At 42.2% G+C, this 27,152-nt stretch overlaps 1 long non-coding RNA gene across 1 annotated transcript in view; it reads left to right on the top strand.

Moving 5' to 3' along the window:
• LOC139692453 (uncharacterized) overlaps positions 1 to 27,152 on the top strand; it is a 682,508-nt gene that overhangs the window by 189,313 nt on the left and 466,043 nt on the right. Inside the window, exon 2 of the long non-coding RNA XR_011701762.1 lies at positions 8,832 to 8,956. This is a non-coding gene — a long non-coding RNA (uncharacterized lncRNA). The remainder of the gene's footprint in view (positions 1 to 8,831; positions 8,957 to 27,152) is intronic.

Raw genomic sequence — 27,152 nt, 5'->3', positions numbered from 1 at the left:
TGATTATCTATTCAAACATAGGTAATTTCTCTACTGCAGCGGATTGTAGATTCTTAATAATTATTTTGCCACGTTCTTCAGTGACAAAACTGAAACTGGAATTTGCCAGTGTATTACGACCTATATGGCACAGGTGACTTGATATATTAATACCTAGAGCAATACAGTACAATTTTTCAAAACGTACGTCCTCGTACACAGTCAACAAGGTAGGTTTCCAGTGGGAAAGCAGTTTCCGCGCGAATTACCTTCAATGCATTATAGCTGGGAGCATATCGCAAGGAAAGATATAGCACGCTCTCTGATAGAAGATATCAAAACTGGAGTCTATCTACCATCAATTGCTCCCCTTTGACATTTACTGAAGTAATCTGGACGAATACGATTCGGCGCATAAATTCACGCTTTGAATGGCAACAAGGCGGTGACCTTCGCTTTCATTCGATGCGTTTCGGGTTGATGTTTCTCTTTACCAGGAATATCGCAAAGATTAGTCCCATTATTTTTTTTTTTTTTTTTTTCTTTTACTGGTGGATCTGGCGGCGTATTCGGGAATATATCTTAACTTCTCGAGATTATTCGTTTTGAGAGACGAAAACTTGCTTCCAAGTGATCGATTTACCACTCCTGAAGCAATATTTTGGTGTGCTGTCCCGAGTTGAACAATCACGGCGATCGTCTGCCTCGAAGGATTATTGGAAGAATATTTCACTGCAATACAACCTTGAAGCAAATAACTTGAGTACGTTTAAAAACCCTGCAGGGTTTGCAATTTAGTTTATGAAAGTTGTGCAAAACATTTAAAACTTTAAAAAAATTATAATTTCTGTCGTATTTTCTATCGAAGAGTTAGCTGTTAACTGTTTGATCCTTTGATGTTTTAACCGAACATATTACATACGAGTTACTATGGCGTACAACTTACAAGTTACACTGATTGCTGGTAAAATTGGAGTCGTCATAAACACGGTTGACGCGAGGATGTTCCATTGAATCCGGTTTCTCCTGACGAGATTTATCGCCTCCTTAACGGGTTGTCAATCTCTGGATTGGTTTGTGGTAGCTCTTCAAACTATCCTGTTTTATTATTTCGTAGCTCTTTACACCATTTCCCATTGCCTGCTTCTCTTAGTTCACCCTTGGCCTCAAACTGTTATTCTTCCCATCCAGATTCTTCAATGATAGTCTCCATACTCGTATATCGTGCCTCAGGTTGTGTCCAACTCATTTATTCCTCTCCTATGCGCCCGCTTCACTCTTCACCCACTCTCCCAAATACTTCGTTTCACACTCTGTCCGTGCATTGCGTTTCCGTCATTCTTCTGTAGCACTACTCCCCCCCGCGGGTAGGGGGATAGAGAATACTCCCGCAGTATCCCTGCTTGTCGTAAGAGGCGACTAAAAGGGCGGGGAGAAAACCCCGAAAACAAACCCCAAGCCAGCAAGGGATGCGTCCGGACAGTGCTGTGGATCCACTGTCTGTGAGCGGCCATACCATCTGGCCTGCGATCCGCCCAGGTGTTTGCCGTGCCTGGAGACCCGTAAGGGAGAGAAGGGGATCCTGGAGGGTGATCTTTCTGGTTCCCAGCAGGGTTTCGGATGCCCTGCATGGACCGGAGAGCGATATCCCTCTTCGGCCCCGGATTTCGCGTAAACGGGAGGCCGGGAGCTAGCCACTCCCGGTCAATCGGCTTCCGTCGCGTTTTTGCTCCGGTGGCGAGTGCCAAGGTTGTGGGGGTCTGCGTAGGGAGGTCGGAGATGTAAGGGTTTTGGTGGGCCCTTGCACCGAAGATCCACCCCGAAACAGACAACCACTCCTGAAGCGCTATATCCCTCGAGTTAGCCCTGGCGACCGCTCCGGTTTGGCGGAGTGGCGTCCCAAATGTGTGGCTCCGTGGTGGGTGGGGAGGCCGAGGGACGAATCACTTATTATTATGGAGGAAAAACCCTTTCCACCACTAAAAAGATCCCGTCCGGACACCGGCGGGGGAGAAAAGTGCATTGGCGCATGTAAGCGCTATTTAATTATGTCGTGCATAAAGGAAGGTGAAACCTTGAAAAAGGTTTCTCCTTTCTTAATTCGCAGAGTTTTGTCACAGATTGTGCCTGGGGACCCAAAGAGCGTGAAGAAGCTCCGGGATGGTACACTTCTTATAGAGACCCTGAACGATACACAAAGCGAAAAACTGCTTGCTATGGGAATGCTGCATGACATTCCGATTAAGGTGGAGGTGCACCGCACTCTTAACACCTGTCGGGGAGTCATCAGTCACTACGACCTCCTATACGTGGACATCGAAGAAATCAAGAGAGAAATGTTCTCTCAGGGAGTGACTGATTGTCGTCGACTCACCACGAGACGCAACGGAGAAAACGTAAACAGCACCTCCGTGATCTTGACGTTTGCGCGTGATAGACTACCCGACAAGGTGTTTGTGGGCTATGAATCGGTACCAGTGAGGCCATTCATCCCAAATCCCGTGCGTTGTTTCAAATGCCAACGGTTCGGCCATGTCGCGTCGCGTTGCGAGGGTAAGGCCACCTGCCCGCGCTGTGGCAAAGACGCGCACGAGGATAAAGAGTGCTCTTCGGAACCTCTTTGTGTCAATTGCGAGGGTACACACCCAGTGTACTCTCGTGATTGCCCGAAGATGAAAGAAGAGAGGAAAGTCATGGAGATAAAAACCCTTGAAAAAATCCCATATGCGGAAGCGAGGAGAAAATACAGGGCGCTAATCGCTCCAACTTTCTCCCGGTCCTTTGCTTCCGTTGCAACCACGCAATGTGTAAAGTGTACCATCGCCACGCAGACGGAGATACCGAAAGAATCCCCAGTTGAAAACACGCAAGTGCCTAAACCCAAAAGGGTGAAGGATGGGAAGAGTAAGGTGGACAAGGAGCCACCTACTCCTGTGGGCCCTTCAAAGAAGAGCCCACAGAAAACCACCAAGGGGAACACGCCAAAAGGGCGTGAGAATACACCTTCCCCGCCGCCTCCAGTGAAGCCAAAGAGGCCGGAGGTAATTGAAGAGGACCAGAGTATCTCTGATACTGAGGTCTTCGCAAACGAGTGGAAGAGGAAACATCGCTTCAAGCGATAACGTCAATAGAGTTGGTCATCTCCCTTTTTAGTCATCTTATTTATTTATATATTTATTTATTTATTTTAATTTAACACTTTAAATGTGTTCCATTCTGCAGTGGAACTGCAATGGCTTTTATCGGCACAAGGAGGAGCTGGCCATTTTAATCCAAGATTTTAAACCCTCTTGTATTTGTCTCCAAGAGACCCATTTTAAGGCTGAAGATAAGGGTATTCTGAAGGGATTCACTGTTTTTAGAACGGATGACCTAAGTGGCCAACGAGCCCAAGGGGGAGTAGCAGTTGCGGCCCGTGAGGCCCTTTACACCTCGCGAGTCCAACTGAACTCTCCATTCCAGGCCGTCGCTGTCACGGTGCACACCCCTGAGAGGATGACGTTATGCAACGTGTATCTGCCAGAGGGTGCACCGGTGACCCGCCTGAACCTTGAAGCCCTTGTCCACCAGATTCCTCAGCCGTTCATTTTGATGGGAGATTTTAATGCCCATGATCCTCTCTGGGGAGGGCCAGAAACCCAAAGCAATAGGAGAGGTCGAATTTTATCCAACTTTATTGAGGATTTTAACCTGTTTTTATTAAATAGCGGCGAAAAAACCCGCTTTAACAGCTTCAATGGGGAATTCTCAGCAATAGATCTTTGTCTATGCTCGAGAAGTCTAGCCCCAAAGCTGAAAATGTCCACCCACAACGATCTCTGTGGGAGTGACCATTTTCCTCTTCTACTCGTTAAGGAAGACTCTTCGCCCACCATTTCAAAACCTCCGGAAAAGTGGCGTATTAACCGTGCGGACTGGCCACTTTTTAAGCGTACGTTTACATATAAACACGACGCAAGTTTCGACGCGTTGCACAACGTCGATAAACTAAGTTCAACGCTGTTGGCGGCAGCTACCAAAAGTATCCCTCGTACGTCCGGGAACATTAATCGAGCTCCTGTCCCTTGGTGGAACGGGGAATGCGACCGGGCGATTCGGGCGAGGAAAAAAGCATTAAATATTTTTAGAAAATATCCCACGGCAACTAATCTGGCATCGTACCGCCGCCTGAGAGCGCGAGCTCGAAGGGCCGTGAAGGAGGCCAAGAGGGCTTCCTGGATAGAATACGTCTCTACCATCAACCATCGCACGCCGCTTGGTCAGGTATGGGACAAAGTCAAGAAAATCTCCGGGTCCAAGGGCTCATTTGTCATCTCGCCATTGCTTGTTGCTGGCCGGGTGGTTAATTCACCTGCCGAAATAAGCAACATATTTGCCAGTCAGTTCGCGGCCAATAGCAGTGACGAGGGCTATGCCGCGGACTTTGCGAACCTGAAGAGGCGATGCGAGAGAGTCCCTCTCAATTTTGGTGCAGGTCCTACAAGTGAATATTACAATGAGCCTTTCACGTCCTGGGAGCTTAAATCCGCCATCGAAGACTCCCATTACACCTCGCCAGGGGCGGACGAAATCCACAACGCATTTCTCCGGAACATTCCGGAAACTGCGATTGGGGAGGTCCTAAATACCCTCAACCAACTTTGGAACGAGGGCAGTTTTCCAAATGCCTGGCGAGAGTCCATCGTGATACCAATCCCAAAACAGGGCAAGGACAAAAATGACCCGAACAACTACCGTCCCATATCTCTCACCAGCTGCCTGTGCAAGGTGATGGAACGGATGGTAAACCGACGTCTCATGTGGTGCTTGGAGAGTCGACACCTGCTCTCCGACGCTCAGTGCGGCTTTCGGCGTGGCAGGTCCACGACAGACCATCTGGTGCGCACTGAGAACTTCATCCAGGAAGCCTTTCTCCACCGTCAACACGTCATAGCAGTCTTTTTCGACCTGGAGAAGGCCTATGATAGTGTGTGGCGATGGAGAATCCTCAACACGCTCCACAAGTGGGGATTTAGAGGCAACATGGCCCTATTTATCAGAAATTTTTTAACTAACCGCCTTTTTAAAGTAAGGACTGGGAAGCACTTATCCCGATCTTTTACACAGGAGAACGGGGTACCCCAGGGTTCAGTACTGAGCGTGACGTTATTTGCCATCGCCATCAACGACGTGGTGGAATGCATCAATGCCCCGGTGATGGCATCGCTCTATGTGGACGACTTAGCCATATTTTGCCGGTCGACACGACTGCCAAACGCTTCCAGGCAAGCCCAGGTGACTCTAAACAAACTGGGAGAGTGGTCGCGAAAGAACGGATTTCGTTTCTCCATGGAGAAAACGAAATGCGTGCACTTTCACCGTCTTCGCGGTTACCACGTTACCCCGACCCTAACCCTGTTGGGTAGGATTCTTCCATTTGTGGAGTCCGTCCGCTTTCTCGGCATGATCCTGGACCAAAAGCTGAACTGGCGGGAGCATATCCGCGTGTTACGCGAGAGGTGTCGCCAAACCCTCAACGTTTTAAAGTTTTTAACTCACTCCACTTGGGGAGCAGACCGCTCCACCATGCTTTTATTGTACAGAGGCTTGGTGCGATCCAAACTGGACTATGGTTCCATAGTGTATTCCTCAGGACGAGAGTCTTACTTGAGACCACTCACATGTGTCCACAATGCTGGGATACGGTTGGCCACCGGGGCATTTAGAACAAGCCCAGTCCCAAGCTTACTTGCAGACGCAGGGGAGCCTCCGTTGGAAACCCGCAGGATGATTTTAATGGGCAACTATGCCTGTAAAATTTTGTCAGAGACAATCCACCCTTGTTTTAACATAGTTTTTAACCAACGGTTTTTAGACTTATTTAACAGGCGGAGAAGGGCAACTAGGCCCTTTGCCGTTCGTTTTAATGATTTTATTAATGAGGTAAATTTTACATTTCCTCAAATATGCCCCGTCTCCTATGCTAAGTATCCGCCTTGGTTAACACCAATGCCGGATATTAAACTCATTGCCAGTGCACGCCGCAAAGCCAAAACGACCGATTCCGAATACCAGCAGCTCTTCAGTGCCGTCCTCAGCTCACTTTCTGACTTTGTCCCAGTCTACACCGACGGGTCAAAGTCAGAATCTGCATGTGCCTATGCGGTCGTGTCCCACTACCATGGAGTCGTGAGGAAAAAACTGCACACTTCTTGCAGCATTTTCACAGCCGAGCTGTCAGCCATAAGGACGGCCCTAGGAGAAATAAAAGAAAGCAATGGCTCTTTCCTCATCTGCACCGACTCGTTGAGCGCCCTAAAATCTTTATCGGCCTTTGCACCTGTGCACCCGATAGTCCAGGAGATCCATTATACCCTGTTGTCCCTTCAGAGAAAGGGGAACAGGGTCTCCTTTATATGGACCCCTGGTCACGTCGGCATAAGAGGCAACGAAAAAGCTGACCAGGCAGCGAAGGATGCCCTTCGACAACCCGAGACCGACTCCACCTTGGTTCCAATGGAGGACGTGAAGGCCGCCTTGCGGAACTCGGTCCTGCATCAGTGGAAGGAGACTTGGCAGTCTCTTCAAAATAATAAACTCAGGGCAATAAAACCGGTCGTTTCACCATGGTCCTCTTCCATCCGGAACATTCGGAGGGAAGAGGTCATGATTACGCGCCTGAGAATAGGACACTCTGCCCTCACTCATTCGTACCTCTTTGCGGAGGTAAAAGAACAGCCCCGCTGCAATGAGTGTTTCCAACCCCTGACGATAAAACATATCCTGACGGAATGTACAACATACCAAAGGGCCAGAGACATGTTGAAGATAAGGGGAGACTTAAAAAATATTTTAGGGGATGACTCTGGGTCTATAAATCGAGTCTTAACTTTTTTAAGGGCAACCGGTTTAATGGGGCAGCTTTAGCTTCGGAGCGCATAATTTTAATGCTTTTGATTTTAGCATTTTCCTTTTTTTTTTTTTTTTGTTTATTTTATTTATTTATATATTTATTCGTATTTATCTGTTTACTTATTCCTAGTTTAAAAGGAACATAAGTTTTACGTAATGACAGTGGTGCAAAATGACCATAGCTGTCGACGCACCCTACAAACCCCTAAAACTACTACTACTGTAGCACTACTTTTCACCTCCTCCAATCTTCTTTTATCCCCTCTTCTACAGGGGAACTATACCTTAGGAATTCCTCGGCTATTTCTACTACGATTTGACGTGCTGATGAAGCGATATTCCCTGTACATCTCAATCCTTAGAAAAGTGACTCAATAAACGTAAATCGTTCAATTAGGGGTTTATTTACGTTTATCATAGTGCTATTTGTCCTTAGTAGTTGTTTTCATGTTTGAAAGTTTCCTTCAACATTCCTATTATACATACTATATCCATCATCCATGCTAGCGATTTTCCAGTATAAATAGCAAAATTCTTTCATTGGTCCCACCGTATCTTTCACAAGTCTTCTTACTTAGAATTAATTTTATTTGGCTCAAGGTTGTACTTTTACTTTTTCTTCTCAGTAGTGGCTAGTATGCGTGTGAGGCATTCTTTCATCTCTGCAAGCATATCCCCGTCATTCGCAAATCTGAGCATACTTGTATCTTTCCTCCCTGTATTCGGACGCTACCTTTTACCATTTTCTTGATGTCGACTATTGTCTTCTCAATGTACTCATTGAGAAATCAATTGGTCGAGCGCTTAAATCGCGTTCCTCCTCCCTCTCCCGTCCAACTCCCCATCGCAGCCCCCGTGCCTCTATTTCGTTATTTCCGCCTCCCGTCCATCCGCGGCCATCGGCAGCCAATTTTCTCCCCCCCCCTCATCATTCGTTCCTCGCTTGCCCTTGATCGAGTGTGGGCCGCGAGTTCTTAGCTTTCGCGTCTCCCGGCACAGCGCGCACGTGGACTCAAAAATCGGCCGAGGACTTCTAGCGACGGAGACAGAAGAACAACGCCCACCGTGTGGTCGAGAATCTGTCACCTTTGGCCTTTCTTTATTTTTATCCGAGTGGAAAATTTATGTTTCTCGCTCGCTTCTCTCCGACCTTTTCGAATGCTATTTTTTTCTTTTTGAATCGGTAATAAGTCCTAAGGCAGTTGCTTGTTCGGGCAATGAATATTTCGGAAAATTCTAAGGTCCACCCCAATCCGATCTCTGATCTTCAAATTGTCGAGGTATGTCAGTGATCGCTAGCATCCCAGCTCCAAACATCTTAATTCCCTAAAGATTACTGTAAATTTATTAACACTTGGAGGTCGATGCTTGATGAATGTGCAGTATCTTTGTTAGGAAAAGCCATATGGTGTGAGCAGCGGGATCTGAGCGAATTTGCTAATTTAGCTGTCCTGTTTTGGGTGAATATTGATTAAAAATAGTCTTCTTTTACCAATGGAAAAATGCAGTGGTCGTAAAACAATGAAGAGATAGATAATCAGAGGAGACAAAGATCTTTTTTTAAATGCTGGTTTATACTATCGTTCGTATACTATATTATTGAATCTAAAAATCAATTCGATTTCGTGTGGTAAAGGAATTTGAGTTGATATTTTGCCGACTGATCGTATTGACGGAACTAGTGTCGTTTTGTTAAAGTTTGCATGCATTCGCTTAATCAAGCTGACTTTTATCACGTATGGATAAAAATAGTGAATGCATTTATTAAATTACACCTTAAGTAGAAAACAATGTCTAGCATTATCTAAAAGAGGAAATTATTAATACCGCAGATTTATATTTGCTGTATGTTTTATTGTTTCTGGTGTCTTAAGTTGAAAATGTATCATGCTTATGATTAATTGATGTAGATTTCTTAAAAAAATGTGTATTTATTGTTCATTTTTACTCTCAATTTATAGATAATTGAACTCAAAATGTCGAGTACATCGCAATTCAATTGAAAAATTGTTGAAGTGCTTTGGCATGTGAATTTCATGATAAGACGGTGAATTGAACAGGAAATCAGCCATGATGACCTCTACGGGTAAGTGCTCTTTCCATCATTCTCGTCACATTGTTGTCGCGACACGCGTAATTGTGTTTGGAGAACTCGCGATTTACATTAACTAATTATAAGCGGTGATTCCGAGAGGCGTAGGGTGGGACTACACGCTTTAAAACAATGCTGTGTGGAAACACCCTCGTTGCTAATCTTTAATCTTGGAAGTTTTCATATCTTTTAAACTTTAAAAGATTTGACATATTAGAACAAAAAACGCAGCAATTCCCACAATCATGTTGCTTTTTCTACGGTCAAGGTTTGACTGCGAGGCAACATCACCCGGTGACAATGCATGAGAAGTCAACGGCATTCGCTGATACTTCATCAGTTAGAGGGAGAGAAGGGAAGGAAATAGGAATACATAAAAAATAATAGTCTTAAAGACTTAGAGGGAGCAGAGTGTGTGGTGTGAGTCGTGTCCTCTGAGGATTGACGGAGGGGAGAAGAGCACGCGCTACTTGAGTGTAGTACCTCTCTGGGACGGCTGGGCGAGTGAGGATTAGAGGACGAGATTATATGTTGGAATCCGAGAAGTGCAATAAGGTGAAGTATGGGATAACAGATGTTCACTGAGTAGCTGACATCCTTATAGTTTTATTTATTATTTCTCACATAACGGTTTATTCAGAGTTGGTCTATCGGTCAAGGTTAGTTTATAATTGACCTCAAGATTGTTGTTTGTATAAGCCCGGCCTACACGATAATTGAGTACCCTAAGCCAAATATTACATTAAAATATGTTTAGCTCCACATAATTTTGTCTTTCCGTCAAGCATGCTTATTCTTTTCCGTCCTCCTCTGCTCATACCCAAGTTTCTCCCACAATTCCACGTTTTACGCATTCCATTGCGTTCAATGTTTCCTGTATCCATTTTCCTGCCTTCTTTGCATTTCTCTCTTACCCTGCCATTCTTAACACTTGGTCTAGTCGTTTTGGTTTTTATTTTTGTCCATTTTATTTTCTCATGTTTCTCCAACTACTCATTTCATAGTTTTATAATCCTCATTTTAAAACAGCTATGCTTGAGAGTTACGTATAATCATACTTCTCATTAAAGTGTTAACCTTCCTTTTCTTCACCTTCTTACTTGGGGTTTTTGTCGTTATCTCGCTCAATTTCGTAAAAGCTCCTTCACCTACCGTGGTAGTTCTTTTAATGGCCCTTACTCCTCGGCCCTTTTTTCTGGTACCTCCTCTAAATAAGAAATATACTCGCTGTTTAATATTTCTATGGTGTGATTTACATTGGCAGTGTTTAACATAGTTTTTTGAATTCTTGAGAACGTATTTGGCTCAGTTTTCTTATGGTTGATTCTCATCTCATACCTATTACTTTGACACTGCTTCTATAATGCATCCTGTAATGATTGCAGTCGCTAGGTTATTTATGAAGGAACAGTAATGGAGAATAATCCATCGTTATTGAAAATTATCCACAATAAATGGAAAGCAACAATATTACCATGTCAAAAACATCATTTATCTATCTCGTATGAAGCTTGTTCCTTCCGAATAAGTTTTTAAGTCGTACGAGTAATTCTGTCGCCGTCCTTGTGAGCCGTCCTTGGCTCGTAAGGGCGTTCTTAGAAAATTACTTTCCTGCATATAAATTTAAATAAGTAGTTTTAGGGTCAACATAATGAAAATACTTTATATTGCTCTTTTACCCTATATCCCTTCGCATCTTACTTCTCTCAACTACCCCCTTCTACAACCTGTTGGCATGAGTAACCTTCCGCAATGCTTTTGAGACTTAATTTCCTTTGATTTGAATGCAACGAGTGGCAAGAGATCGCAATCGTCGGTGTTTTCCAATTGGTATACCACAATATCCTGTCAGTGAAACAAAAGACTTCGAGAGTATTGCGGTTGGAACTTTTGATGCATCGATATCTGAAGCCACGACGAATGGATAAATCCGTGAAAACCACAATAAAACAACTCTCTATGACCATGAGCTCTAATACGAAAATAGATGTTTGATTAAAAGATTTCTCCTCACGGTTCAACTGGGAGAGTGCGCCGCCATTGCGGTGACCTGGATGTAGTCTGGAACACTTTCGGCCACCTCGCTGGGGGCTGATTCAAGGAGGCAAATAACCCCAATTTGGGGAATATTTTTGTCTTGAATGTAATTCGGAGGTAAAATTGAGCACATACTCGAAACAAATTTTGGATACAAGAATTTGCACTCCCCAGATCATTCAGCAGGGTGCGCTACGGTCTTTCAATTAGCGCAACTAGTTTAAAATTAAACATGACTTTGAAACTTCTTTGTGCGAAAAACCGTTGTAAAAAGTTGTGATATCATATTTGACTGCCCTATTTTCTAGTATAGGTTTTATAGAACCGCTAATGTCTCTGCGCCGTGCTTTTCCATTTATCTCTAGGTATTGGTAGTCTAGTGTTTGAAAGTGAATGCGGGGAGGCGCTTAATTTCATTTACACTTTGGTGCTAACCAAGAGGAAGAGTTACCATGTATTCTGATGGGATAATTTAATTTTCTACCCAAATAGCTGTGGATAAAATAAATTTCAACCCTCTTTTATTATATCTATGTAAATGAGAAATGTTTCGTGATAGTTCTCTATGAACGTATAACGGGAATCGGTCGAAAAACAAAAATGTACCACGGCATAAGCTTCTCATGAACACTGCAATGCGCTTACTAATGTGGCCGAGTTCTTGCATTGACTTCTTTCTTCGCACTATGGGCGTCCTTAGAGGGATAATTCAAGACTATCCAGCTGACCGTCCGCCGGACGAATGGACCTCTGAGCCAGTGTCCTCTTGTTATGTCATTCGTTTATAGTCAGTATCGACGCGCGTTTCCCTCCTCCAATTTTATGCTCTTCCCACTTGCTACACGCGCAGATGATCTAGATGATATTTGAATATAATCAGGGTGCCTTTATCCTCCAGTAAGTAGGTACCATTTCAGCGGTGAACTCCACAGTCGCATGCTTCGAACGCCAGTTACGGCCGTTGGAAGAGAACCTTAAACACCAGGTGCGCCTATCAGTCAAAACTGATCGCTTTTCATCGAACCGAGTATCGAGTCGTCTCTACTTGGAAGGTGAACTATGTTCTGTTAGCCATTACGTACAAGAGTATTGTGGTCCTCTCGGAAGATCGACAATTATGTGTGTCGCGCCCTCTCCAGCACGATTTCAATATCATTTACAGTGTCGGGCGTGTCTCCTTGGAAGTGTTTGATCTCCATAATGAAAATTAACTGTGGAATTTTCCGCGATTTAATTTGAGAGCGGCAAGACACGCTTCACTACCTTGTAGAATATTCATGCGAATACTGCTCGAGTATGCAATATGAAAAACTTGCGTAGGATTTATGAATGGTTAAGGTTATAACGGCAGTCGGTTGGACGCGTAAACGCACACTTCTCCCTCACACCTCAGGCTCTCCTACCTTCCAACCCTCAGTTCTCTCTAGCTATAAAACCTTAGGCGTGCACAACATAATTCATGGTTAAGTATGTCATTAGCTTTCAATAAAGTTCAGAAAAAATAATCCCCCATAAACTAATGTAAGGGACTAATACACCCTTAATCCTTGTATGTATGCATTGCCTAAAAATATTACTCGCCTATGAATATTTCTGAACTTTTCTGTTATTTCACTTAGTCTATAAGCTGCAACAGGGTTTGTAGATTATATAGAATTTTAATATTGATCAGTTGTCATACGTCTGAACTAATTTTTTATCGACCTACATAATTTTTAGCCATTTCAATTAAATATAAAAATGAAAACAAAAATAATCCATTAACCATGCCGAAAGAGTTATAGGAAACAAATTAAAAAATATTTAGAAACGAAAATAAAAATGGAAAGCATAAAAAATTGGAAATGAAATAGAAATGTTTAAAAAGTGGTTAAAGTATTGTAACCACAAGATATACTCAGGTAGTTTATAGTCCAGTGTACATTTTTGTGTTTTTGGGCGGTCAAATCTTTTTAAATATAAGATTTTTCTCACGAGGGACACACTCAAGACTTCATAACTCTCCCGTGTCAGAGTATGTCTATGACTTCACATGAACCGGTGGTGGTGGGCGTCGCCCAACGGGTTACTCGCTGTCGCTCAACGGGTTACTTTCATGTCATTATATCTCCATGACAAATATATTCGTCGTTCCACATAGGGGTGTTACTCGCATTGTGCAGTAAATCGCATCGTGCTGCAATCAAATTAAATGGTGGAAAAGTATAAAGTTCACATTCATTATGGAGCTCAATATCGCTCTTCACTGACTTCGATACTTGAGTCCGAGCAGGATTGATTCATCTTTAGTAGTCCTCTTAAAAAAGATTCGCTTTTTGAGGCAACCTGGGAACCATTCCCATCACCTGGACTTCTGCCTGATTAAACTCTTGTTTTTTTATTGCATTTATAAAACTGCGGTTTTATTATTACCTTCGACGTAAGTTCGATAATTACAATGAAATAATTTCGATATAACCAAAAAATCGTTAACGGTGGACACATGACTCAACTCATTTGAGCATTCTTCACTTAAACATAAAGTCGTAAATGGACTGCGCACACGTTCTGCCATAGGTTGTTATTGTGTTGCCACAGCGCTTTTGGCTTGCCTCTTCTGTGTGAGAAATGCACTACTTAAACACTTATTTCGTTAAACGGAGCATCGTGAGTAAGGATGCTCCACTTAAAATCCAGGGCAACAGAAGCGAAACCCTATAGGGATTCTCAATTCTTCTTCCTTCCATGGGTGTTTGCAACGAAGTATATATAGATGTACTCCGTTGATTTAGCCTTTAATTTAAGGAAAATCATAATTAATCGACGTATATATTGTAGAAATTACTGAGCTTCTCAATTTCGACTTCTTCTAGCCATGTGGCTTTAAAATTGGTATTAGGTGAATCTGAGAAGGCTCGAGAAACACAGTCAAAAAGAACTGGGGTTACGGAAAGAACGCATACAAATTTATTACGAATTAAAAACGAGTTAACACGAGGAAAGATCGAGGAAACTCTCGACTCTCTCGCATATCAGACCTCTGGGTTGAAAGTTGGTTCATCTGTGTCGGCAGCAAACAGAAAATTTTAAATTCCCGATCCGTCGGTTGGAGGAGCAATAAAATATCGATTAATGTGTACTCTTCGTGAATGTTTAGGCATAGGCACTTGTCCTCCAGTTGAAATACGACGTTTCATTTAGGGCTCATGAAAGGGAGAAAATGGCATCAACTCGACTTTTATTGCCCCAACTCGTTATTTTTAGTCTCTGCTATTGAGCGGCAGACACCGGTTGCGCAGCTGATGCGTTAGCATAATTTTTCTTGACGTTCCCAGATGGTTGTCCGTCTTAGTAAGTTTGAAACGATGGCAGCGGTGAAAGGAAAAGAAATATGAGGGTTAACGGGCGTGACGTGCATCTCCCCATACCAGTCCACCCTGTCACCCCGTCAAGAAAATGATTACCTTATCCTAGAATGTTGGGGGTTGGATTTTCACTTTGGGGTTAGAGATGGGCTTATGGGAAGTGAGGTGAATGTGTGTCCACGTACGGGTTAATTTCTGCTCCCGTCGTCATTTATCGCGAGAGTAATTCATTTCCCAATTCTGTTTCAAAAAAATTGCGCCGATTCCTAAAAATATTCTATGTTTAATGTGCGGATTATCACCTGCTTAGCCTGCAAACTACCTCTAGTCCTCTAGCTTGTGTGCCAGGTGGGCGTTAGGATTCCGAGGGGTTACTGATAAAGGTTGGCAATAAAGTTGCTAATTGTTAATTAATAAGATTTTCAGCCTTTCCACAATGTGAAGAAGCTTTGCAATGTGTCTCTATTTTGTTGAGTAGTTGAAAATTAAATTGTTGCATTAAAATTCAATGTTGCATAATTGCGTAATCTTAGCATAAATATTCTACGCCACAGTATTACACGTCGCGTTACTACTGACTAAATTTATTAAAAGTTAGTGAGTTCTTTTCATTATGGTTATGAAAACATCCAAGAAATCACGCCTGAAGTATTTAGTTTGACCTATTGTATGCCATGGACGCCATTCTTGCAGCGAAGAACAAACATTTATAGCCTAAAATGTACAAACATATTTATCTCATTTTTTACAGGTTGTCTAACTCACTGAATTATAGGTGGGTCGTGATTATCCCCTCTTTGGCGAAAAACAGGAAACTCGAGTACTCTGTTTTTCTAAAATTCTTTGTTTCCCTTGCTCCTTGTATTAGTTTTTTAAAGGTCACTCACGCGAACACGAAAGCAAACATCAATTTTCTCGGGGTAACAATTTTTGAGCAATGAGGTGAATCGAAGTCATTAATCAACACTTAAATAAGCCTTCCTCAATTACTTGGCGCGTATTCAAAATGTGACCTTTCTATTGTGAATTAACCCTACTTCCTAAATTTTTCAATAACATTTTCCTTACATTCGTCTACAGCAGACAAAATGTAAACGCATGTCCCCGTAAGTTTGGTGTTCCGTGGGAAGTTGAAGGTAAGAGTTTTCCCTAATTAATTGGCTTGCTTTGATTTAATCGACTCCTCTTGTCAATTTTATATAGGTTTTCCTAAACTATGAACTTGAATCAATTAGTGCTATGTATTCAATTCAATTATATTCCCCCTTCTTTGAACGAATATGATAATATCATGTGCGGGTGAGTTACTTATATATATATGTGTGTGTGTGTGTATATATATATGTGTGTGTGTGTGTATATATATATATGTGTGTGTGTGTGTATATATATATATATATATATATATATATATATATATATATATATATATATATATATATATATAACGATTGTACGAAAAAACTCATACGAGCGGCACAATAATGGGCTGACACAACATAACACAAATAGAACAGAATAGACACGTATAAAAGAACACTTACACGGTAAATTGTTCGAGCTTTCGGCCCTCTCAGGGGCCTTCTTCAAGAGAGACTGAAAATATGCTATGGATCAGGAGAGGGGAAAGAGTTATGGGCGTGGAGGGGAGGTGTGGAGGGGAGGTGTGGAGGGAATGCTGGGAGGGAAATTAAATATGGCGGTTAAGGGTGGGAATTTTAAAGGAACGGAAGGATAGTATGTAGGCGGATTCACGAGTTCTCACCTCTATGTTGGTAGCTGAATCAGGTAGGGATTCTAGGATGCTGAGGGAAAAACACTGGTCGAATGAAAGGTTGTGGGAATTGGCGTGTGAAGGGATAGGAAGAGAAGAGAGTGAGGCAGAATTGCAGGAGTACCGGTGATTATTCATTCGAATGGATAAGGGGGTAATGCATTCACCTATGTAGAAAGAAGTGCAATGTTTGCATGATAAAAGATAAATAATATTTTTTGAGAGGCAATTAGCGTGGGAACGAGGTGGGGGGGCTATGAGGGGATGTAGGGAGAGGGGAGTAGGCATAATAAGAGGACAGGTTTTACATCGGGGGCGGTTGCAAGTTGGGGAAATATTGGGAAATTTGTCACGGGGGGGCGCCAAAGGGTTGGTGGATCTCAGAAGGTTTTTGAGATTGGCGGGTCGTCTGTATGCGATAGATGGGCATTGAGGTAGTAAGGATGAGGTCGCGTCATTGTCATGTAAAATTGGAAACAGTTCTTTAAGGAGGGTTTTCAGTCTGTGTGATCCGGGGTAATAGGTGGTGCAAAGGTTGAGTCCTGCGTCAGATGTGGGCTTGTTATTGTGTGGTGTGTGTGGTCGGGTGGAACGGTGGATTTTATTTCGTAGCAACTTTTCTGGGTAACCGCGTTTGAGGAGTGCAAGGTGTAGATTGGCAAGGTATTTGTTGAGAGTGGCTGTGGTGTTGCAAATTCGGTGTCCGCGGATAGAGAGAGAGTTAGGAATCGAGCGTTTCGTGTGTTGAGGATGACAGCTTGTGTGGTGTAGGTATTGCTGATGGTTAGTGGCTTTGATGTGTACTGAAGTAGTGAATTTGTTGTATTGAAGTGAGATGTCTGTGTCAAGAAAGGTGATGGTGGAGTCTGAAATGGAAGAGGTGAATTTAACCGTGAAAGATGAATTTAAGGCGGATAAGAAGTTGTTGAGAGATTCAGAGCCATGTGTCCAGAGAATAAAAATATCGTCTATGTAGCGGACCCAGAAAAGAGGTTGAAGGGGTTGCTGTGACAGGAAGGTCTCTTCGAGATGGCCCATGAAGAGATTGGCGTATGATGGTGCCATCCTCGTTCCCATCGCTGTACCTTTTGTCTGTAGGTAAAAACAATTTTGGAAAGTGAATGCATTTTTTGTTAGGACGAAAGTGGCAAGATTGAGGAGAAATTCCGTTGAGGGGCGCTGGGGTAGGGGGCGCAGAGAAAGATAATGCCGGAGGGAGGATAAACCTTCTGCATGGGGAATAGAAGTGTAAAGTGAGGTAACGTCGATGGTGGCCATAAGTAGGTTGGGTGTGGAGGGAATAGAGACGGAATTTAGACGGTCGAGGAAGTGGTACGTGTCTTTCGTGAAGGAGGGCAAGGAGAGTACAAGTGGTTGTAGGTGGTGGTCAAGGAATGCGGAGATTCTTTCGGTGGGAGAATTGTAACTGGAAACTATAGGACGACAGGGGATGTTGGGTTTGTGTATTTTTGGGAGGAGATAAAACTGGGGTGTTCTGGGGTTTGGGGGTTAAAGTAGGGATATGTCTTGGGAGGTGAGGCCTTCTTCTGGTCCGGAGTGGAGGAGAAAAGACCGAATTTCGGTTTGGAAAGTTTGTGTTGGGTTTTTGGTTAGAGTGGTATAGGTGGATGTATCGTTCAGGTGAGCGAGGGCTTTGGAAATATAATCATTGGTGTTTAGAATTACAACAGAGGAGCCTTTATCGGCGGAGGTAACAACGATGTTAGGATTGGACTGTAGGGTTTTTAGGGCATGACGTTCGTTCATGGAGAGGTTATTTTTCGGTCTGAGATGTTTTCTGAAGGATTGATTGGAAACTTTTTCGATGAGAAGACGTATAAAAATTTCGACAGGATGGTTACTAGGAAGGGGTTTTGGCTCATGAGTTGAAGCCGGGCGGAATTTGTCAAGTGCGGGATTGGTTTTTAGGTTACTGAAAGGTTTACTTTGTGATTTCCAGAAGGCGCGCCATCGAAGGTTTCGGCAGAAATTGAGGGTATCAGTGAGTATGTTTATGTGGTTTATTTTTGGTGTAGGGGAGAAGGATAGGCCTTTGCTAAGAACGGATATTTCATTGTCTGAAAGGCTGGTGTTTGAAAGGTTTACAATGTCATGGGCATTGTCGGAGGGAGGGGGGGTGTTGGGATTGTTCGGTGGTGGCTGGCGTTTTGGAAAAACCGGAATTCCGCCCGTTCTATTTGTGTTATGTTGTGTCAGCCCATTATATATATATATATATATATATATATATATATATATATATATATATATATATATATATATTAAGTAGGTTAAGAGCATCCGCCCGGCAAGTGGAAAGATCCGGTGTTCGAGTCCCGGTTGAGGAAATATTTTTACTCTTGTGATCCGTTCGATTCCGCCTTCCCCACCTCTATTGTGTTCGTCCTTTATATGTGTTCCTATCCCTTTTCCTTATATCTGTTTCTGTATATATGAGTATTTATTCGCCGTTTGGCGGGATTTCGTGTTGGAATGTGTATTTGGCCAATGTGGCTCATCTCTTTCTTCTGGCTATGCGTGCCACGAAACGCACTGTTCCTTTCCTGTATGATGTTGTATGAATTCTAACCCACTGTCCTTTCCTTTCCTTGTGTATTGTCTATTTCTCCTTTGGTGGGTGAAACTGCCCCCTGACGCCATCTCTTGGCTGAAAGAATCGGGGCGCTTGGCGACATATTAGACCCACGGACTTCAGGGTAAATTGACTATCCTCGATAGCTCAAGTGGTTAAGAGCATCCGCCCGGCAAGTGGAAAGATCCGGTGTTCGAGTCCCGGTTGAGGAAATATTTTTACTCTTGTGATCCGTTCGATTCCGCCTTCCCCACCTCTATTGTGTTCGTCCTTTATATGTGTTCCTATCCCTTTTCCTTATATCTGTTTCTGTATATATGAGTATTTATTCGCCGTTTGGCGGGATTTCGTGTTGGAATGTATATATATATATATATATATATATATATATATATATATATATATATATATATATATATATATAGTCTGATTAGATGTAACATGAATAAATAAAGCCAGCAAACGACTTACCAGGGTTTGCAACTTGTTTTGCTCGAGGGCCGGGCTGTCATTAATTCCATAGTGGACCACATCACCTAGCTCACCACCAGGCAGCCCGAAGGCTGGTTTCCTTAAGGGAGGATGCAGATCGCCTCGAACGAAGACCCAATATGTGTGAACTCCGTAAATGAAGAAGGTAGAGAGGTTTAAATTTCCATGACCCTTTGCGAATTTCCCACGAAGTCCTTGGCAGCATCAACAGCTGTCCTATTTCAGCCATAGCCCACGCGAGCCTCCAGAAATATGACCTTAGCGCACGTGCCGACACGTGCGTATGTTTCCCCCGTCTGGGCACCGAAACCGAGGTTCTCCTCTTCCCGCCTCCGTTATCAGTGCCACGCCAAATAAAACGCGGAGATTTGAGATGTGGAAGGTCAGCGTCGCGGCGTGCGGAGGTGAGAGGGAGGGAGGACGTTGGGGCCGACACGTGTAGTACTCCAGTTGTCCTCCGAGGAGGGTGAAGAGGGGAGGTTGGCAAGTGAGCCGGAAACGTCAAAAGCGGTTTCGGGGTAGGCGCCCTATCCAGCTACGATTCTCAAGGCGAGGGTCCCAGTCCCTTATCTTCCCTCGAGCCTCGAAATGACACGGCCACGCGCGCATACGTGCAGTCAACTAAATAAACGGACAAAATTGCGTGTCTGGATACATCAGGGTGTGTCCGTAGCAGGGTCAACTTCAGGGTGGGATGGTGGGCCAATAGGAGCGAAGCCTTGCGGAGGGGAAGGATTTGACTGGAAAGGTGGCGGGATCTGTCTTGGCGGAGAGACGTTGGTTGATGGCTCCGGAGTTGGAGAGATACCATTTAAATAAATTAATGGAGGATTCTGACTGAAGACGAGCTACAAAAATACAATACATCGCCCATGGCCACCGCGACGTCTTCCGAGTGACGTCACTTTTTTGGCCGGTTTTCATGGTTGGCAAGGGGAACAAGGAAAGGGAGGGAAGGTAGCGAACCTGCCATAATCAGAGGTGAGAAGTCCCGATTCGGCAACTTCGATTGCAGCCAGTCTTCATGGGATATGGGGTCGCCCAGCGTCGTCCGAATGCGTTCCACCCTTCCAGGGGCAAAGTGAACTAGAAAATCTTTATTTGGTCAAGGCCTGCGCATCCTACAGAATATAAGAAAGAAGAAGGGTATTCGAGTACTGAGACAATCGTATACTTGTGAACATAAACGAGAACTCTTATGCAGTTTAATAGCTTTTGACAAATGAATTGTAAGATTGAAAACTAAAATAATTTTGAAATTTTACCATTGTAAAAATTGATTAACATTCATGAGAACATAGGTGAGAACACTTTTACAATTTTGTTTTTTAACAAATAGGATATAGGATGATAAGAACAAAAATAAAATAACGTTGCGATTCAACATTTACTAACTATTGAATATTCGTGCGTGGGAACTCTAATGAGAATAATTTTGCAATATAACAATTTTAACAATTTTTATTTAGAGAATAATAAAATTAAGCAAGAAAAGGAAAATGATCCCCTTCCAATCCTATCAACCTCCTGTCAATATTTTTGCCGTGCTTCTGTCCCAGTTGCTCGCAACTTAACACGTCGGCGATTCCTTAGAATCTCGGAAATTGTCCGATCTCTCTCGCTAACTCCCCTCGTTCTCGTAATTAGAAGTCACCTACATTGCAAGTCCCTCGGAGAGGATAATGGCTGAGGACAGCGAGGTCAGAGAATTCAAGATGAGGGAGCGTGGTGACTTTGGAGAGGACTCGATATTAGTCGTGTCATTAAATTCTCCATGCATACTTGCCAAAACGATCAAGTCTTTTCTCATTCCTCTCTAGCTTTTCCCAACTACTTCATGAGGAAATAAATTGAAAATGATTACGTTTGCGCTTTCATCAATGACATTGGAACTTGATAGAATAAATGAAAGGGAGAATATCATAAGACACAATTGAACACATCGTTGGATGTTTTAGAAACTCGTGACGAAAGAGGATGGGCTTGGATCGGGGGATGGGGATCCTTGCTCACGGAGGATGGAGAAAGGGGTATAAGAAAACTTAAAATGAGCTAGGGGTTGAAAGGAGTGGCTATAAAAATTCGGAGACATAAGCAAGAGGTGAAAGGAAGGAGGCACTGGGATGTTGAATGGCGACAAATGCAGGAAAAAACTAGAAAAGAGAGACAGAGAAAACCTTTTTATCACCCCGCCCTCCTGTGAGGGTGGAGTGATATATTTCCTACATGACCAAGAAAGACGGCTTTTTTCGTTTTTTTGCACGTTATTTTTCAACATTATCTCCATTGAGATCAATACATTTTTCATACCATTGTTCTTAATTAGTGATACCATTTTTATAATTCGATTCGTCAAGCCCCTCATTTACAGCATCGATGATTTCCTATTTGCAGTCAAAAGTTTTACCTTAGAGCCATTTCTTAAGGTTAGGAATCAGATGATATTCACTGGGAGCTACATTTGTTGAATATGGCGAATTGGGGAAATTCAAAGATTTTAACCATCACAACGACCGACGAATGGGTAGCTGAGTTGTGATGGTGAAACAATATTTTTTTCTTCGCTAAGTGAGGTCGTTTATTTTTCAACTCTTCCTTTAAACATAGCAATAAGCTCTGCATAGTATTCACCTATGATAGTCCAACCCTTTTCCAGGTTATCCGTTAAAATATTTCCTTTCCCATCTAAAGAAACAGTCGCCATAACTTTACTCTACAATTATATTGTTTAGGCCTTCTTTGGCGTTAGCTCACCGTGTCCGATCCATTGTTTCGACGACTGTTTACTTTCAGGAGTGTAGTGGTGGATCCAAGTTTCACCCACAGTTATATATCGACGCCAAATATTAGTTGGAGTTTCGCTTGTAAAGCACCAAATTTTCGATTGAACCAGTTTTCCGAGTACATTTTTGATCGTGCCTTAGCAAACACAGCACCCACCCAGCACGGATCTTTTCCATGCCCAAATGTCCGTCCAAAATATTGCGCTCACGTTCAGTTGACATCCTAGTAGTCTCAGCTATCTAAATTACTTTTAACCTACGGTCCTTGAACACCATTTTATGAATTTTTTCAATCATCTCGGGAATTGTGACCTCATCGGGCCGTCCAGAACGTGGTTCGTCAGAAGTGCTCGTGTGACCTTTCTTAAATTCATAAACCCGCTGTTTGACCATTGAATATGATGGAGAAGAGTCTTTCAGTGTGGAACCCTGTTCTTCTTTAATTTGAAGTGGTGTTTAAATAGAATAAAATATTTGGCGACCGCACGCTTCTCAGATTTTTCCATTTTCACGTAAGCAATCGAGGCGTCTTGTGTAGTCATCTCTCAAATTGTATGTTAACAAAGCAATCGACTTGAAAATCAATAGACCAGATAGTGAGATATAACACTATGGAATATATGACTGTTATGTATACGAAACTGTTGTGCATTTAAATGACATACGCGGACGTAGCCCGAAAAATGTGGAAATCACTATAGAATATAGGCCAAAAATTAGATCTCTTAGCGCCACCTATAGGTCAGGCCGGGAACGTTTCACCCCAACCTCATATTTAAATATTTATGGCGTTATATAAATTCTAAATTCCCTCTTCCTGATTGCTAATATACATGATACCCCACAAACCACCACTAGGGTGTGTGGCAGGGGGTGATTTTATATCAGGCATGAACTATCAAAATCGAATGTTAGTTACTGATGGAAAGTATAATAATTCAAATGATGGAAATTTTTTTACTCACCATTGGTCCCCACGGTGGCTTCATGGGTGAGCTGCCGATGTACGCGTACTGTGGGTACGTACTTTGCGGTGTCTAAGTTAAGAAATACTTCACTCACGCTCGCGTCATTCATTCATAATTCTGGTCGTGACTATACGCTATGCCATGCGTACCACATATATTTTGGTCCTTGGTTTTACTTTTATGTCAACTTAATGCCCGCTACGTTTATGCAAGTATTTATTCAAGCAATGGACTGTTATTACAGAGTCATTGTTGGTAAAATTTGAAATTGACATCGTTAAAGACTATATTTGAAAACAATTTTTCGTTGACCCGTCTAGAAAAGCAAGACAGTAAACTTCAGCGACTGACTTATTGTGGGAAGTAATTTCTGAGTCTCTGAGCCCTATATTCGGAATCTGAAGGCCCGCTGTTTTATACTTCTTACATGGAGATGAAGGTCGAAACACAAAAAGCTACTATAAACTTCAAATTAACCTGTGAATATGGATATAGTACCTTAATTTTAACGGTAGCAGCTATAAAACACTTTTAAGAACCTAGTTAAAAAACTACGTGCGCCTCAGAAACCTTTTTTTGTGTTTTGTTCACAGGAGGTTTAAACCAAACGTATGGCAACATTGGAGAAGGAATCCTTGCTTATTTACCTAAACGTTCTGTGTATCGTTCTGTAGACCGGACGCTTTGCCGATAAATTTACATTTCGTATTCGCAATGCGTTCAAAGAGACAATACAATATTTGGACGGTATTTTCACGCGAACTCTTTTCATTTTTATCGATCTCATTTTAAATAACAGTTGGGGTAAATTTTTATTGATTCTATCCCTCAAAATTGAGCTCAGTTTCTTGGAGGAAGACGAGGGGAAGACGTGACAACAGCGCAATAACAGGAAAGGGAAAACAGTCGATAGAGACAGAGAGGCGAAGAATGAGATTTAGAGAGGTGACTGAGAAGGAAATGCGAATGGAGATGTTGGCAGAAAGGGTAAAAAGAAGAAAGGTGGGGTTAAAATATGCAGAATTGGGTGGACGGGGAATGATTTCGAAGGCAAATTTTTTAATATTCTTGCCCAGAGAACCATCTAACTGCAATGATACCGAATCCTTTTAAAAGTTTCTTTCCGTCATTCATTACTCCACCCAATCCTCTTCATCGCTCCACGGACGGGAAATTTTAGTAAATTATAATACATGAGGACGCCGGGTGGTAAGAAGAGACGATGACCTATTCCGTGATCTTGATGAATCGGCGAAGCGTGCAGAGACGGGAAACACAAGAAGAACTCGTAAAATTAATGGTTTCTCGGAGTGGAGGCCGGGCAGTATGATAGCTAAAAATATTACCTTGACTTTGGTAAACTATGACAGGTGCTTTGAGGAGATACTATATGCTTGACAGCCTCCGGAAGCCATAGAAAACACAGCGGAGAACTAAAAACATGCTCTCTGGGAACAGTTCTTTCCATATTCTATCGCCTTCAACAGCTCTTAGTACTTTTTACCACAATTCGTGCTATTCAAAATTCTTCATCTTATTCCCCCCCTCTTACCGAGCCCTCTCCCGCTCCTCACATATCTCTACACTCCCATTCGGAATTTAATTCATATTTATTCCCAATGTTCTCAGAATTTTTCCGGTGACATCTTATCTTCCTCTATCTCATTGAATACGTGTTTGTGTATATGTATGTGTATATGTATTATATATATGTATTATATATATGTATTATATATCTGTATATACTATATATACATATACATATATGCATATATACATATACACAAACAGAAGAGAATTGGTATTATTTATATGTTGAGCATAGTAATTAAAAGACAGTGATTTCTTATTGAAACTGGCTTTATTGGTTTTCGAAGTATTCTCCATGATAATCAATACCCTTTCGCATGCACTCGAACCAATTTCGTGACACTTTTTCCACTCCGATTGAGGAACCTACAAAACATGGTTTTCGAATGCATCAACGGCTTCTTCAAGCGCCGAAAAACGTTGGCAACGCAATTTTTTCTTGATAAGCGGGAATAAAAAGGATTGATTTAATGCTAAATCAGGGCTGTACGGAGGATGACCCATCAATTCGACGTTTTGGCCGGTCAAATAGGTAGCTGTTGTAGCCGATCTGTGAGAGCTTGCACTGTCATGATGAAGAATGATCCTTCGTTTCCGCTTCTTTTTCCGTATTTGAACAAGCACTTCTGGAAAATAAATGTTTGATTCAGAATTCACGGGTCTGCGTTGTATAATGGTGCGGTTACAACATGTCCAGTTATTCCGAAGAAACAGGCGATCATTTGCGTCAATGTGCTTCATGCACGATTGACTTTGGTCGGATTATGCTCGTCTTGAAAGACCCATTGAGTGGATTGCTGTTTTGTTTCGGGCTCGTACACATACAGGATCCAAGTAGATCCACATAGTAGATCCAAGATTCGTCATCTGTAGATGTTATGCATAGCTTTTGATGCACCGCGGTTGTATTTGTTGAGCATTGATTTGCACCAATTGACACGAGCATCTTTTTGAGCTTTTGTCATATTATTCGGGATCCAACGCGAATAAAGGCTATAGCGGGATAAGCTGGTAAAATCTGCGCTCGTCTGGATTCTTATTTGGGATTGGACACTCGAAAGTAAATATTTAGAAACCCCTTTAGCCAAATTTTTAGCTCCCTTGGGTGGCCCCAGGGGTCTCCTGTCGCAAAAAATGTTTTTTTTCGAAAAATAGTTTACCTGAGCTACCCTTCGTTTTAAAAAATTTGAAAAAAATCATGAAAATACATTTTTTTGCCCAAAAAAATTCCGATTTTTTTCAAATTTTTTGGATCAAATAAAATAAAAATGGATGAAATAATAATCATTTTCATGTATTATTTCCGTTCTTTTGAATGGTGGGGTTAGATTTGCCATTTTCTCTTTTGTGTATGAATACAGTTTATATATTATTAACACACGTACCTCGTTTAATAAGTCCGTAGAATAAATTTAAAACAAAATTGATGCGTCGGAGGGAAATAATAAGCTGGTTAAAGCGGATCCTATAAAAGTACTATATATTTACATCGATGATGTAAAAGCACACACGAGATCAATTTTCTCTCGTTTCGGCGACACAATAGAACAAAAAATTTTAATTCTTAAACCCGTAAAAGGACCCTCGCATTTCAGAAAGTTCCTGAAATGTGTGTGTCCTTTTACGTGTTCGAAACTTACTGTTTAATAAATTCATTTGCCGAGTGGATTTCAAACTTGAAAATTAATCATTGAAATCCGTTGTAATATTCCGTTGGGTCTGGATCGAAGAAACGTACTTCAGTCCGCGAATGAAAGGGTAAATTTTGCGTGTGGTCACTGTCGAAACCTCTTGAACTTCAATTTTTTTGCCTTGTCGATACATAATAGTATGGGCGATCCTTGTATCGGGATGACTCCGCAGAACCTCATATGCCATATAAATGTGTATCAAATAAAGAGATTAATTTTGTAGTTTGAGAGGAGGTAGGAGAACTACTCTGTAGTATTTCGGCTGACTGCATCCATATGATCTCCTTCAGACATCCTTCAGAGTGTGTGGTATGGGATGACCCCACATCAAGGATACACTACATTAAATGTGATTTAGAGGTTACTTTCCATAGGGGAAGTTACATAATTCGAATAGTGGAAATATATTCTGACAAACAGCTGATTGTAATAATAAACACCCAGTATTGGCACAAGGCAACATCTGTTAATACTTGAAACAACTGAGTCAGAATTCACAAAAAAAGCCTCTTCTTATTTCTTAAATAATATTTTGGGCAGTATATTTCTAAAAATTTGAAATATCATGGAAATTATTAACTGTGTGGTTAAAAGTAAGGTACATTTATTTTCCGGTGACGCAGTGGTTTTCAGAGAAATACATTATCTCGAAGATAAAGTAGCTTTAGCATATGACCTCAATGCTATACAACGTTGGTGCGACACTTGGCATTTATAATTAAACTGAAAAAATTGCGTAGTGATGAATTTTTGAAATTAGAGCAGTTCCATTCCGGAACGCATACCACATCAGGACTACCGAAGGAGTGTACCCTCGATTAAATATATATTAAGACGTTACCCGTGGAATGCGTGGACAAGCTAAATAAATTAGGATTGATTAGAAGAGTATTGGGGAAATGTGACCTGCAGGTTAAG

The sequence above is a fragment of the Hetaerina americana genome, unplaced genomic scaffold, assembly GCF_022747635.1.
Source record: "Hetaerina americana unplaced genomic scaffold, ioHetAmer1.1.p SCAF_4, whole genome shotgun sequence".
NCBI classification, from domain to species: domain Eukaryota; kingdom Metazoa; phylum Arthropoda; class Insecta; order Odonata; family Calopterygidae; genus Hetaerina; species Hetaerina americana.
The sequence above is the reverse complement of the archived record's forward strand: the minus strand, read 5'-3'. Positions and strand labels throughout refer to the sequence as shown.